Genomic DNA, 13,997 nt, shown 5'->3' on the forward strand with positions numbered 1-13,997 from the left:
TTACGGCCGGAGAGGAAGCCAGCATGAGCTGGACTCATAGCTACCGCATTGGTGGAAGGCTCCTGGATCATTGCTTCGCCCTGGTGTGCTAACCCCCTCTGTATGGAATCTAGATCTGAACACGTAATCTTATTGGCTAGTGAACCCAGCTAAAGCAGTTGATACTTCTGCTCATTGGAGCCTCTTTGAAAGATGGATCTCCAACCAATCATTTGTCAGCTCAGCCTACACGTATGAAACATTTGCAGAAATTTTTATCCAACGAAGTAATCGATCAAGGCTGCTTGTTTTCTATAAATCTAGAAATACGGCTACGAAAATTTTTTGCACTTTTCTTGCAGTATGAGATATGGTCTCCATATTAGTTCGGAAGTATGTGTTCAGTGATTAAACCAGGGATTACTGGCTATGAAGAAAATAATGGAATGCTAGAAATAGGGCGGTTGTTCTCAAACGTTGTATCGAGGAATTTGTGGTCAGAGGTAATGGCAAAAAAACATGTTCTGTACACCCTCAGTTATCTCGATGATCCGTCTGGTTTCCTCCAGTCAATGCCCAGTTTCCTCTAAGCAATGTCCGATTTCCTCCAATCAATGCCCTATTTCCTCCACACGACGTACGACCAGCAACTTATGGGCGAAATATTATTGAATGCTACTTAAAGGTTTACAAAAAAAATGTACAAGTGACTACTCTTTTGCTCTAAAATGATGGTGACTAGTAATCCATGAGTAACGCTGAAATCACAGAGTCTGATGTTGGAAGTTTTTTATCTTTACGATTTTATCAAAACGACGTCTTCATCTATAAATATAAAATAATATCAAGAATGTATATTTGTGCCAATACTGAATGCTTGAAAAAAAAAACAACTGGCAACGTCAATGCCTGCATATTGCTACTTGAAATAGTGTCCCATTTACTAAAGTACGTGACGGTTTCCTGGATGGTAATAACCTAGAACCATTCACATTTTTTACACTACCTCATTAAGTCTCAACACGAAGGAGCCAATTCTCTTCAAAGGGATATAAATCAGAAAGACAAAGTCTCAGCAGAAATAAACACAAACATTTATTGTCATTAACGTTATGAATATTTCCCGAATAGGGTATAAAGCTAGGAGACCTTTCAATGTCATTTGTACCGCCAGGTGAAGTATTGTCGTTTAAACACGTTCAGTTTCTGTCGCAGTGTATAGCGCAAGATTAAGGGTTCCCTGACAAACCTTTCTCCGGTCAGTGAATTGCTACCTTCTGCGACTTCCCAATTATCTTTGCCATCGACTTCCAACACTCCTTCAAAACTGCCACGACTAGTGTCCACTGAAAGAAAAAAAATCAAAAATCGGTTGAAAAGATGTTGCTTATTGTGGACTGCTAATTATTAACTGTGACTCATACCAGCAATGGCAAAATACAAAATACAATAACTCCAGGGACGGCCAGTTCAAAAGTGTATCAGAAGTGAAAGCCGGCCTAAATAGGAATATCAGCCTTGCTCTATTACAATTTCTAGTTAATGAGACTTTGGTGCCAACTAGTTAATACGGGACTCAACTGACAACACATGTTTGAACAAGAGAGGTGCGTTCTCTTGGCAGTACTGTCACTTTTCTTTCGTTGTTTTTTCTTCTGTGACGTTACAGTGTGTGTGTACTTCATATTTGTTTTTCCTGGCCACTGTCGTATAAGCGAAATCTTCTTGAGTACGGCGTACAACACCAATCAAACAAGTAAGTAAGTAAATAAATAAGTGGATACTTGGTGATTCTGGACACGGATACATGATGGGCGAACCATCCAATAACGGCGCCTGATTTCAGTTAAGCTACATCTCGCACTACCTTTCAAGGTAGAGTTAGCCACCACCGCTTACATGTGAGGCTAATATTCGACGTGACCCCCACTTGACTTAAGTCCGATTTACATTGCGTCGTTTTTGAATTTTGGCTGCCATAAAAACCGCAATATTGTGCTGGTCTATTAGCTTATTAGTGAAAGAGCTACAGTACTGTATCCGTTAGTTGGGCTATTCATCATTCTCTCATTTGCGATACGTTCTAAAATCGGAATATATCAACTCCCTGCTTTGAGATAACATCTGCAATATACGTATGCCATGATTTTGACAACAGCTAGGTTGAAGAGAGACAAAAACATGATGTCAGCTTCAGCAGAGACCTCGAATTATTTACTTTATTGATTTATTTATTTGATTGGTGTTTTAAGAACACTCAAGAATATTTCACTTATATGACGGCTGACAGCATTATGGCAGGAGGAAAGCGGACAAAGCCCGGGGGAAACCCACGACCATCCGCAGGATGCTTTCAGACCTTCTCACGTTTACGACCAGAGAGGAAGCCAGCGCGAGCTGGACCTGAACTCACAACGATCGCTGGACCTGAACTCACAGCGATCGCATTGTTCAGAGTTCGTGGGTCGTTGCGCCGCGCTGGTAAGCTATTACACTATTAGCCCCTGGTGATGGCCCCAAAACTGTTGAAATGTTGCAGGAAAATGAATTTACTGGATTTACTAGATTCTCATTATACATCATATAGGGACACGGGGTGTTCACGTAATGACACCTAGTTCTGTTTACAACCATTGTAATTGGTGGAAATCGTTACGCCGATCGCGCCCGTCTGTCCATGAAACTCGTCTTGATCACGCCAAATCTCGTAGGTACACTCGTGATCTCCAATGACGGGCTATACAGTCTTTTGAAACAGCGAGCGTTGCACGTGACTACGTGTATATACGTAAAATGACATCACTTGCGAGACAATATTGATTTTTTCAGTGACGTTAAGAAAAGATAGTAGAGATTTTCATCATGGAAACCGAATCAAATTTCAATCTTCAATGTCAATACATCTACTCATATTCCAATAAGGATGTTCGACGTCAATAATCGCAAGGCGAGTTCGCAAAATGCCGTATAATACAAACCATCAAAGATCGAAAACAGGACGGAATCATGCAAAGTGAAGCAGTCAACAGTTTTCCGTGATGCTGGAAAGACTGAGTGAAATCAGTATTTAAGTCTTGTACCATGCTAGGATATAAGTTGTTGATAATAAAAAATGTATCTCAGCTGTGATTTGATTGCAACTGCTCATATATCCAACGTGGCGATCTAATTCAACACAATGGATATGTAGCCCCTTAAAGATTCTTCCTGGCTGCCCCATTATCTGAACACGCACGTCAAACGCAATACGAAAGTAATTACGTTCTACAAGGTAATGAACTGAAAATAATGCCCCAAATTGGTATTAATATTGAATTACACCATAGTTATAACACCGAAACTTGGATTCACTTAAACAACCGGGTGATATTGCTTCTGTGTCTGAAAATTCGAAAATTTGGAAACAATGCAAAATCGAACAAGTTTCCCAATTGGGGTAATTTCTATGCTCCGCATGGTAAAAGAGCCGTTTAGAGGAATAGGATTGATGGATTCCCATTTATGTGCCCCGCTTTATCTTGAAATATGCGGAATATTGGCTCAGATTATTATTCTACAATCAGTAAAGAAATGATATAAAGCACATGCGCTAATATGTTATTGTCTCTGGATTCAAATGCACACGTGGATTACTCATATAAAACTACTATTATTTCGTTTATGAAATGTGTAGGCCAGTGCTTGGGTTAAACAGCGGGTTTCCAATACACAAGCAGGCTACATATATACCTGATATATACCGCAACCCTTCTAATTTTGGGGACTTCTGGTCCCCTTTCTTTTAGCCACAATAACGTAATTGTAACAAGAATACACAGTTTCTCTTTTCTTACATAGATAGTCCATCTAATGAACAACACGCACAAGATTAGTATTTTTCCCTGTCTGTACCAGTCATATCTGTGCTAAAAATCTCTCCTAAAAATGAGAATATCAGAGTAAGTGAGACTGGTGGCCATATACCGTCATACTTAGACAGGTCCATCGAATAGCTATCGCAGATATGATCAGGCTGTAACCATACAGTCAGTCTCCATTGTGTAGAACTTAATCTTCGGGATTCCAATTTGGTTGAACTCAGACGAGAACATAAGTTTTGGCTAATAACGCTAGGCCTGTAGAAATCGATGTTGAATTGGTAGATTAAGAAATGCGCTTCTAGTTATCAGGTACCGCTGTATTTGTTCTAGTAATGAGGTGTAGAAGGCCAATACCATTTATCGCTGATTGCTCCTAAAACAGGATTTGGGAATGTCTTGTATACACGTACCTTTACGTAAAGGGTACACGATTTACGCAATTTCAGTTTCTTTTATATCAGTCACAGATGTTCTTATATTTCTTTGAAGTATTGATTGCTTTCATTCATACTGCATTCAGGAAACCAGAGAGTTTTGGAACCAATGGTGGGTTCAGTGTTATTTAATTTTAGTCATTGGTTTGGGGTTCCAGTGATAAATGCAAATGTGGATATGTATGCTTGGGGTTCAACGTCGTACTTTTCAGTCATGTGATGACGAGAAGTCATTAGGTATGCCTATATATAAATATTGTGCCGCCAAAGTGCTGCTGCCACTGAACCATCATGCCAAAGACACCAGACGTGACACCCCACCCATTCACATTATACTAACACCGGGCCAACCAGTCATGTTTCTTTGCTCTAGCCTCTCACTAATGAGCGCCAGTCGAGGCACCAGCAAATACCCTTTTTAAAGTCTTTGGTATGACCCGAACTGGGTTTGATCCCCAGGCCTCCCAACTTGTGGAATAATGTAAATCTATAGATTGTTTAAAACTGTGATCATAAATAACATAAGAACTGTCAGTCTCTATGTACAACTCCCAAACATATGGGATGAATTGAAAACGATTCTTTTTTCATCCCTTAAAGAGAAATGCTGGGTTCTTACCCCAGCGTAACGTTAAAATAATGGAAAAGTGATATAGCTTATTCCCATTAAGACCTAATAGATAGTGAAGGTACATATGACAATGTCTGAAGTGAATGTCGCTCCTAGAAGGCAAACTTCCGCCACAGCTAAATGTAAAAATTCTCGTACTACAGACAAAAGGCAACATTCTGCATCTCTCTTCTATTTATCAATAAATAGTTAAGAATTGTTTTAAAAAAAAGGGTACATAGAATTTGGATAACCAGCAAAATTTAATGGGTTGATTCAAATACCTGCAAAACTGCTGTGATGAAGAAAATATCACAATGTCCTATTTAGGAACATAGGCTATAGCAAAGGTGATCCCCAAGGGTCGATTTTACGTGATGAAGGAAATATCACAATGTCCTCGTAGGGAACCTGGGATATAACATGGATGATATCCAAGGACTGATGTTACGTAATAAGGGAAATATCACAATGTCCTCGAAGAGAACCTGGGATATAATATGGATGCTACCCAAGGACTGATGTTACGTAATAAGGGAAATATCACAGTGCCCTCGTAGGGAACCTGGGATATAACATGGATGATATCCAAGGACTGATGTTACGTAATAAGGGAAATATCACAGTGCCCTCGTAGGGAACCTGGGATATAACATGGATGTAATCCAAGGACTGATGTTACGTAATAAAGGAAATATCACAATTTCCTCGAAGGGAACCTGGGATATAACATGGATGCTACCCAACCACTGATGTTACGTAATAAAGGAAATATCACAATGTCCTCGAAGGGAACCTGGGATATAATATGGATGCTACCCAAGGACTGATGTTACGTAATAAGGGAAATATCACAGTGCCCTCGAAGGGAACCTGGGATATAATATGGATGCTACCCAAGGACTGATGTTACGTAATAAGGGAAATATCACAGTGCCCTCGAAGGGAACCTGGGATATAATATGGATGATATCCAAGGACTGATGTTACGTAATAAGGGAAATATCACAATTTCCTCATAAGGAACCTAAGATATAACATGGATGATACCCAAGGACTGATGTTACGTAATAAGGGAAATATCACAGTGCCCTCGTAGGGAACCTGGGATATAATATGGATGATATCCAAGGACTGATGTTACGTAATAAAGGAAATATCACAATTTCCTCGTAGGGAACCTGGGATATAACATGGATGATATCCAAGGACTGATGTTACGTAATAAGGGAAATATCACAATGTCCTCGTAGGGAACCTGGGATTTAATATGGATAATACCCAAGGAATGATGTTACGTAATAAAGGAAATATCACAATTTCCTCGTAGGGAACCTGGGATATAACATGGATGATATCCAAGGACTGATGTTACGTAATAAGGGAAATATCACAGTGTCCTCGAAGGGAACCTGGGATATAACATGGATGTAATCCAAGGACTGATGTTACGTAATAAAGGAAATATCACAATGTCCAAGTTAGGAAACTTGGGATATAACATGGATGATACCCAAGGACTGATGTTACGTGATGAAGGAAATATCACAATGTCCAAGTTAGAAAACTTGGGATTTAACATGGATGATACCTAAGGACTGATGTTACGTGATGAAGAAAATATCACACTGTTTAAGCTAGGAACTGGGGATGTAGCATGGGTGATACTCAAGGACTGATGTTACGTGATGAAGGAAATATCACAATGTCCAAGTTAGGAAACTTGGGATATAACATGGAAGATACTTGTCCTTGGACTGATGTTACGTAATCAAGGAAATATCACAGTGTCCTCATAGGGAACCTGGGATGTAGCATGGGTGATATCCAAGGACTGATGTTACGTGATGAAGGAAATATCACTACGTCCTATTCAGGAATCAAGGATATAGCACAGATGATCTCCTAGGATATAGGCGGTGGGGATGGCGACAACAGGACTAATGATGGATAGTGATGATAATGGCAGGTCAAGAAAGGGCTCGATAGATAATTTAGATTGGCAACGCAATATTGCCGCACTGTATTACATAGAGGTAAATAATTAACGCGCTCTGAGAGAATCGATCCGTCACTTTCACTGTCCGTGGGGCCTTGGTGACAATAAGCGGTGGACGACGTGTGGCCGTGTATGAAGTCTAACGTTCGCTGAAGACAACTAGTCTGCCATGTGTATGGTGTGCATATCCGTCCGGCACATGTTGGGAAGCGCTTCAGTAACTTGCCACAGGTAGGTGGTTTACTCCGAGTTTCTTCTACCCCTAAAACTGACCGCCGTCTTTTAAGTTAAAAGAAATCTTATTTATTTATTTCATTGGTGTTTTACGCCGTACTCAAGAATATTTCACTTATACGACGGCGGCCAGCATTATGGTCGGTGGAAACCGGGCAGAGTCCGGGGGAAACCCACGACCATCTGCAGGTTGCTGGAAGACCTTCCCATGTACGGGTGGAGAGGAAGCCAGCATGAGCTGGGCTTGAACTCACAGCGACCGCATTGGTGAGAGACTCCTGGGCCATTACGCTGTGCTAGCGCGCTAACCAACTGAGCAACGGAGAAAGGAAATCTTAAATATCGCGTTAAACATCTATCAAATAATAAATTAGAGAATAATGCATCAACGAACCACAATTTTAGTGATAGGTTTGGATGTACGATCACTCTCTGGTCGGGCTTCACTGGTGTCAGAATTAATTACAGGATACAGAACAGCACATATAGTGGTCATTTTACATGTAGGCCTACAGTTCGTTTCTGGTTGTCATATGAAACTTGATTATGCTTTTAGTTTTTAAATTCAATCATAGATATATGTATCTGGTCTATTAATAATAGCCAAACTACAACATTTCAAGTCGACAAAGTAGGCGCTTCCGTGGCTCAGTTGGTTAGCGCGCTAGCGCAGCGTAATGGCCCAGGAGTCTCTCACCAACGCGGTCACTGTGAGTGCAAGTCCAGCTCATGCTGGCTTCCTCTCCGCCCGAACGTGGGAAGGTCTTCCAGCAACCTGCAGATGGTCGTGGGTTTCCCCCGGGCTCTGCCCGATTTCCACCGACCATAATGCTGGCCGCCGTCGTATAAGTGAAATATTCTTGAGTATGGCGTGAAACACCAATCTAGTCGAATGATGTCAACTTTTACTTCCACTTGAACGATTTAAAGTTGTTCAAGTTGCGTACAACAGAATAATGTCACGAAAATTGTTATTTACTATAAAACGTGATAAGCGGTACCAACAATTCATGGCTGATCTCGGACTTCATTGTATGTCAGACGGTCACGTGGTTTATGCCACTTTCAGTTAACTGGACATGATCACACAGAACGCAAATTTAGTAAAAGCAATGCTTTATGGATATCAGCATAAGATTATCATAAGGAAATATGATTATACTTGACACTGCTGATCAAATGCTGTGTCGTGATCACATTTAGCCTACAATCAAATTAAAACAATGCAAAGGGACCAGGCCTCGGGGATGCTTAGTCCACCAGCAGGATTCTGGCGTATGCAGGAATACACTATAATTAAAGACAGCATAGAGAGTAAAATACAAAGTGAGTTTACTACTTTCTGATAAAATCAAAAACTTACACAAGGCTGGGTAAAGTTGAGAGTGCGGTTCTGTCTTGAAGCATTTTCTTATCGGAGTTAAACCTAAATATTATTCTAATGCAAATCTCTGATTAAATTTCAAATAACCATATTAACTAAACTGATCTTTACTACAGCAACTCGGTGGAAAATTTTGCTCTAAGCTACAAGAACTTACAGTTAGTATTTGTAAAATTATGATCCTTAACAACTGACTTTCGTTTGTAAAAGAAGAAAATGGAGTGCTATGGTTTGGAGAATGGACAGTGGAAATGCCTCTCCCAAGAAACAGAAATTGATAAAGTAATTAAAATCTGAGTTAAAAGCCATCAACAAATTAAACAGATGCAGAAAGGTAAGTTTAATGACTAAATAATCTCCAGCGTAAATCAAAGTAAAAGAGAAATCAGTAAGCTGGAAAAATATTCCCCTAACTCAAGAACGGCATATTGAAACATTATTCATTATAACTAACCATATTAGGGACTACTTTCTTGATGCTTCATGCGCATTATTAAAAACCTTATAGTCTTGCATGGGCAACATTTCATGTCTTCAGATTATAACAGAAAACTTCCAGAGTTGGGACAAGTATCGGATGGATAAGGCTTTACGGCAGCAAAGCGTGTTTAGGGAGAGACAGAAACTCAGCCATAAGCTAATACAGTATCGTGCTATATTACAACAGGACGGCCTTACAGGAAGCTATCCTAAACGTAAGTTGAAAGTTATATGCCTTCAGTATTGAAACCTCAACGTCCGTGATCAGTCCAGCTCAATGATTGACAGGTGTGTGAAGAAGTTACGCTTATGAATTATCTTGGGGAAAGCGTTTCTGTCTTGACACCTAGGCCGTTCTTAATAAATATGGTAGAAAAAGATCTTAAAGCTGATGGGTAAATACAAATAACCCATGGTATTTGCCATGTGGTGAGGTAGGTTTTTCCCATTTTCATATTCACTCTGTTTGCAAAAATGCAGGTTAAACCTGTATCTGTAAAGTTGGTGGCTGGATATCTACTATTTTAAAAACAGCATAATATTTGAAAGGCCTCTGCTACGTGACTTAGTCCTATAATGTGTTATAAGCTGGACTACAAGGTCTTGATGGACGGAAGCTGTCTGCAATCTATCTGGTTATCTGCAAGATAACCGTTATTTTTGTTTACTCTTATATGAAGTAGTGACAGTGAATAAATGTATCAATATTAAATTTAGAATGTGTTTGACGAAACTGGCATATTAAACAAGTATGGCCTTATCTGAGTTTTCCTGGATAGAGAAAGTTTGAATTCGAAATTCGAATGCGTTTTCACCTTATGGCAACATAAAATATTTTATATCTTCTGGGTACTGTTTCTCAAAGAGGTCGTAACGTTACGCCGGCCTAATCACCGTGACGTCGCATACTGACTCCATACGCCACTTTGGTATTTGCGACCGACGTAACGTTACGTTTTGAGTAAGAGCTCTTTGAGAAAGAGCCATCTGTAGTCTAATTAGATTTCAAGACGTTTTTTCTGATATCATTACAACGGTTAATATTACTTCTCCTTTACACGCGGACAGCTTTATTGCAAGCATATATGGTTTTGTAATTGATAATTGGTGTTAGGGGAGTTTCAAGACCGATCTGGAACGCCCTCTTTTGCGTATGTTTAAACTGGAAAGTTATATCTTCCAGTTACATGTACATCTACCTACAGCTATTGGAGAATGTTTGCAGTATTCCATGTTTCTTTTTCTTCCAGAGGTGAAAAAGAACAAAACGGTACTTGTGCAGACTGCAGTGGCAATAATGAACACCTGGTAAATCTTCATAGAATCAAATTCAGTCCGAATTTATCTTTATTTAAATGTCGTAGTACATTGACTGTATGTCTATAGTTATGACTGGCTCAGTCTTCATCGCGTGCATACACTAGGACGCTGACAGTTGATTATGGGATATACTGTATCACGTGACCTGTCAAGAGTGTTAGACACCTCCTAGTTTTGATCACATTTACTATAACAGAGCGCATGGAAAAAAAAAGTTTCATGAAAATTAATTTAGAGTAGATGAATGGTGAAGAAAATTAAGAATCTCAACGTTTGTGAATTTCAGAAAATCCTAAAGAAAGAGGTGTCGGTTGTGCCTCTGCAAAAGGTTTCGACAGGTGATCGGTAAATTAATGCCTGACATATTTCACAATTTACATTACACAGTAAGACTGTTTTTACCTTTGACGACAAAAGATTTATAGAGGTTGCTAAGTTTTAGGCGCCCTTGTATTTAGTCGACCATGTTAAGTTGGAGCGCGTTTGATCGCAAACCATGTTCACTCCCTTGGGTGAATATATCAGATAGGTACTCAAAAATGTTTCACTTATGCGACGGCAGCCACCATTATGGTGGGAGGAAACCGGGCAGACACCGGTGAAAACACACGACCATCTGCAGGTCGCTGGCTGGCGGGGTTTATAGGAAGAGAGTGATACTGTGTACAGTTTGACTTTTTCTACCTTTACCGATGAAAGAGTGCAAACACAAAACTCCCCTCTTTGTCATCATTATCTTTGACTTATGTGTAAATCCAAGCTTCTACAAACTTTTCTAATTCGCTTTCTATTTAAATTGGAGAGAAAGATTTTTCAGTTTTTGAGATGTGAGAGTAACCTATGGATTTCCGGTTTCACTGAAGAACGACGGACTCATGCTTACATGTTTATAACAAGAATATATAAATATATTTTTTTATCTTATATTTCGTTGGCATTACTTAATTGAATATTTATCGTATGAAATTGCAACTAAATATTCGAGGGGGGGGGGGGTCGGCCTACCCTCCTGTCTTCCATGAAAAAAGCAAGGATGGACATTTCATAAGCATATATCATCATAATCAAACAGGATAGTAAAGAACATGCACAACTGTAGAAGAGGCCCGATCGCAGGCTTCGTCGTGACCACGCACTATAGTAGGCCTATTTATTTATTTCTTTACTTACTTTTTTCATTGGTGACCATCGCCGTTCTGACCAATTTTTTCACTTTCATATAACATCGATCTGGTTTTGGGGTGATCTCCCCAATATAAATATTATAGTACATCAGTATCTCTATAGTTCGTATAGTACATAAGCGGCATCAAAGTTGCACAGTTAAGCAGTGACTTCAAAGCTTTACAGTATATCAGTGGAGTCAAAACTCTACAGTATATCAGTGGCTTCAAAGCTCTACAGTATATCCGTGGCTTCAAAGCTCTACAGTATATCAGTACAGCATATCAGTGGAGTCACGGCTCAAACACAAATGACATAAGAGGAAATATTTTCTACCGTGTGCTTTGGAGGCCAACTTTTTTTCACATTATTTTTAGCACCTGAAAATCCATAAAAATTCATTAGAACGATCAGTAGATATGGACTGTTTTCACAACGTTCTTTTGACAAATGAGAGCACCTCTTATGAAGAAAAAGTTGTGACTTCAAATCATTTAAATGTCTCAAAGAAAGCCTCTATACTTTACCGCACTTTAACAACACAAAACAAAAACAAACAAAACTCTACAACAGTTTTGGGCAAAGTTTTACCGGCGCATTGAATGGCACTGACTTTGACTCAAAGTCTATGTTTTCTTAATTTATTTTCGAGAAACTGTGGCCAGCACTTTGCTTATTCCAAGCCAGAAAGTACCAAGTGTTATACCTGACCCAGCTCGGTATTGAAGCTGTGTCTCTCACCTTGTACAGTCGTAAAAGACTGGCTAAGAGTCATGGGTAGAGTAGTAATGAAACCAAAAAAAATAATAATTCATACAATTTGAAAGAAACTGTCAACCTGAGCAGTAAGAGGAAATTTATTCATATGGGACTGTAAGTCCTGTACATAAATATCTATACATGTGCAATGTAAACAATCTATACAAATATCACACAGATGGTTTGTACCTGATCTACACACGGCAGCCTAGTAAAGGTCACTGCGAGAAACGATAACAACTGGAATTTGAAAAGCAAATGATTGACTCCATATCAGCCATCAGCAAACAACTGAAACACACTGACTGATGTCAACCTTCGTGAAACAAACGCATCAGTATCAACCTTTTTGTCACAAAGGCATCAGTATCAACTTTTTTGAAACAAATGCATCTATATCAACCTTTATGAAATAAATGCATCAATATCAACCTTCTGGAAGCCAAGGCATCGATATCAACCTTTTGGAAGCCAATGCATCAATGTCTTCGGTAAGTCATCTCAGTGAAGCAGCACTAGATAAAAGAGCGGTGGAAACCCGCCCTGCAACAAGGAGGCACATTACACGTACATGCACCCTATGGACTCTTTCGTCGTCATATGACTGAAAAATTGTTAAGTACGACGTTAAACCCCAAGCACTCACTTACTCTATAATAAGTGTTGATTTGCTGTGTTAAACTGATTCACATTATGTAATATTCCATGTCTGTAAAGCTAGAAAATCTAAATTGTTTCATTCAGGCAGTCTCAATGGCAGTAGTTAGGCCAACTTTAGCAAGTGGGTTACTCAATCTCAGTCTACTCTTTCTACATTTTAAAAGAGATTTGAATATTTTAATATATTGTTTGGGGAAAGGGCAGCTATTTCATTCTCACGATGGTATGTGTGACATCATTAAATGTAAGAGGTATAAGGGACAAAAATAAGAGAAGAGAAATATTTCTATATTTGAAAAGTCAAAGAGCTGGTTTTTATTTCCTTCAAGAGGTGCACAGCTCAGTATCCGAGGAAAAAATCTGGATCAATGAATGGGGGAATTAGATTAAGTTATCTCATGGAAACAATGTGTCCAGGGCATTATCAATCTTATTTCATAAATCTGTAAAAAAAAATGAAAGCAGGTGGAAGACATAGATGGTCGATATATATTTCTTGATGTTGAGCACTGTGGTCACATGTACACCTTAGCAAACATATATGCCCCAACCTCTTTAACTGAGAGAGAAAACTTTTTCCGTCTAATAACTACCATTTTGTTGACAATTTTGACTGCTCCGATTTAATTCTTGGAGGTGATTTTATCAGAGTGATCAATCCATTCATTGATAGGAAAAACTTTTCTAACATTCACAGCTTTACAAGGGTTATCTCAGCTTTGTATGACCTAATAAGTGATTTAAATGTAGTTGATAAGATAGTGGAGAGATAAGAACCCAGCGTCATTTACATGGTGAAAAGATAATAACACTCAGTCAAGGATTGACTATTGACTTGTGGCATTGGAACTTTCAAAATCTATGAAATCTGCAGGAATGAAACCCAGTATACAAAACCCAGTGTAATAATACACTCTGGAACGACAGTGCCTTTACATCCCAAGTGAAAGATATGTTGTCAGAATTAAAAAATATTCACAATAATGTCAGTTAACAAGAAAAAAAGTAAGCAAAACGTGGTAAAACAGCTTATAATTATTAATAGGCAGTTGGATGATTCTCCATCTGTTAAAAATTTTCAAAAATTTGAGAATTAGAATTAGCCATAAGAACA

Source organism: Liolophura sinensis, chromosome 12 (assembly GCF_032854445.1).
Source record: "Liolophura sinensis isolate JHLJ2023 chromosome 12, CUHK_Ljap_v2, whole genome shotgun sequence".
Classification (NCBI taxonomy): domain Eukaryota; kingdom Metazoa; phylum Mollusca; class Polyplacophora; order Chitonida; family Chitonidae; genus Liolophura; species Liolophura sinensis.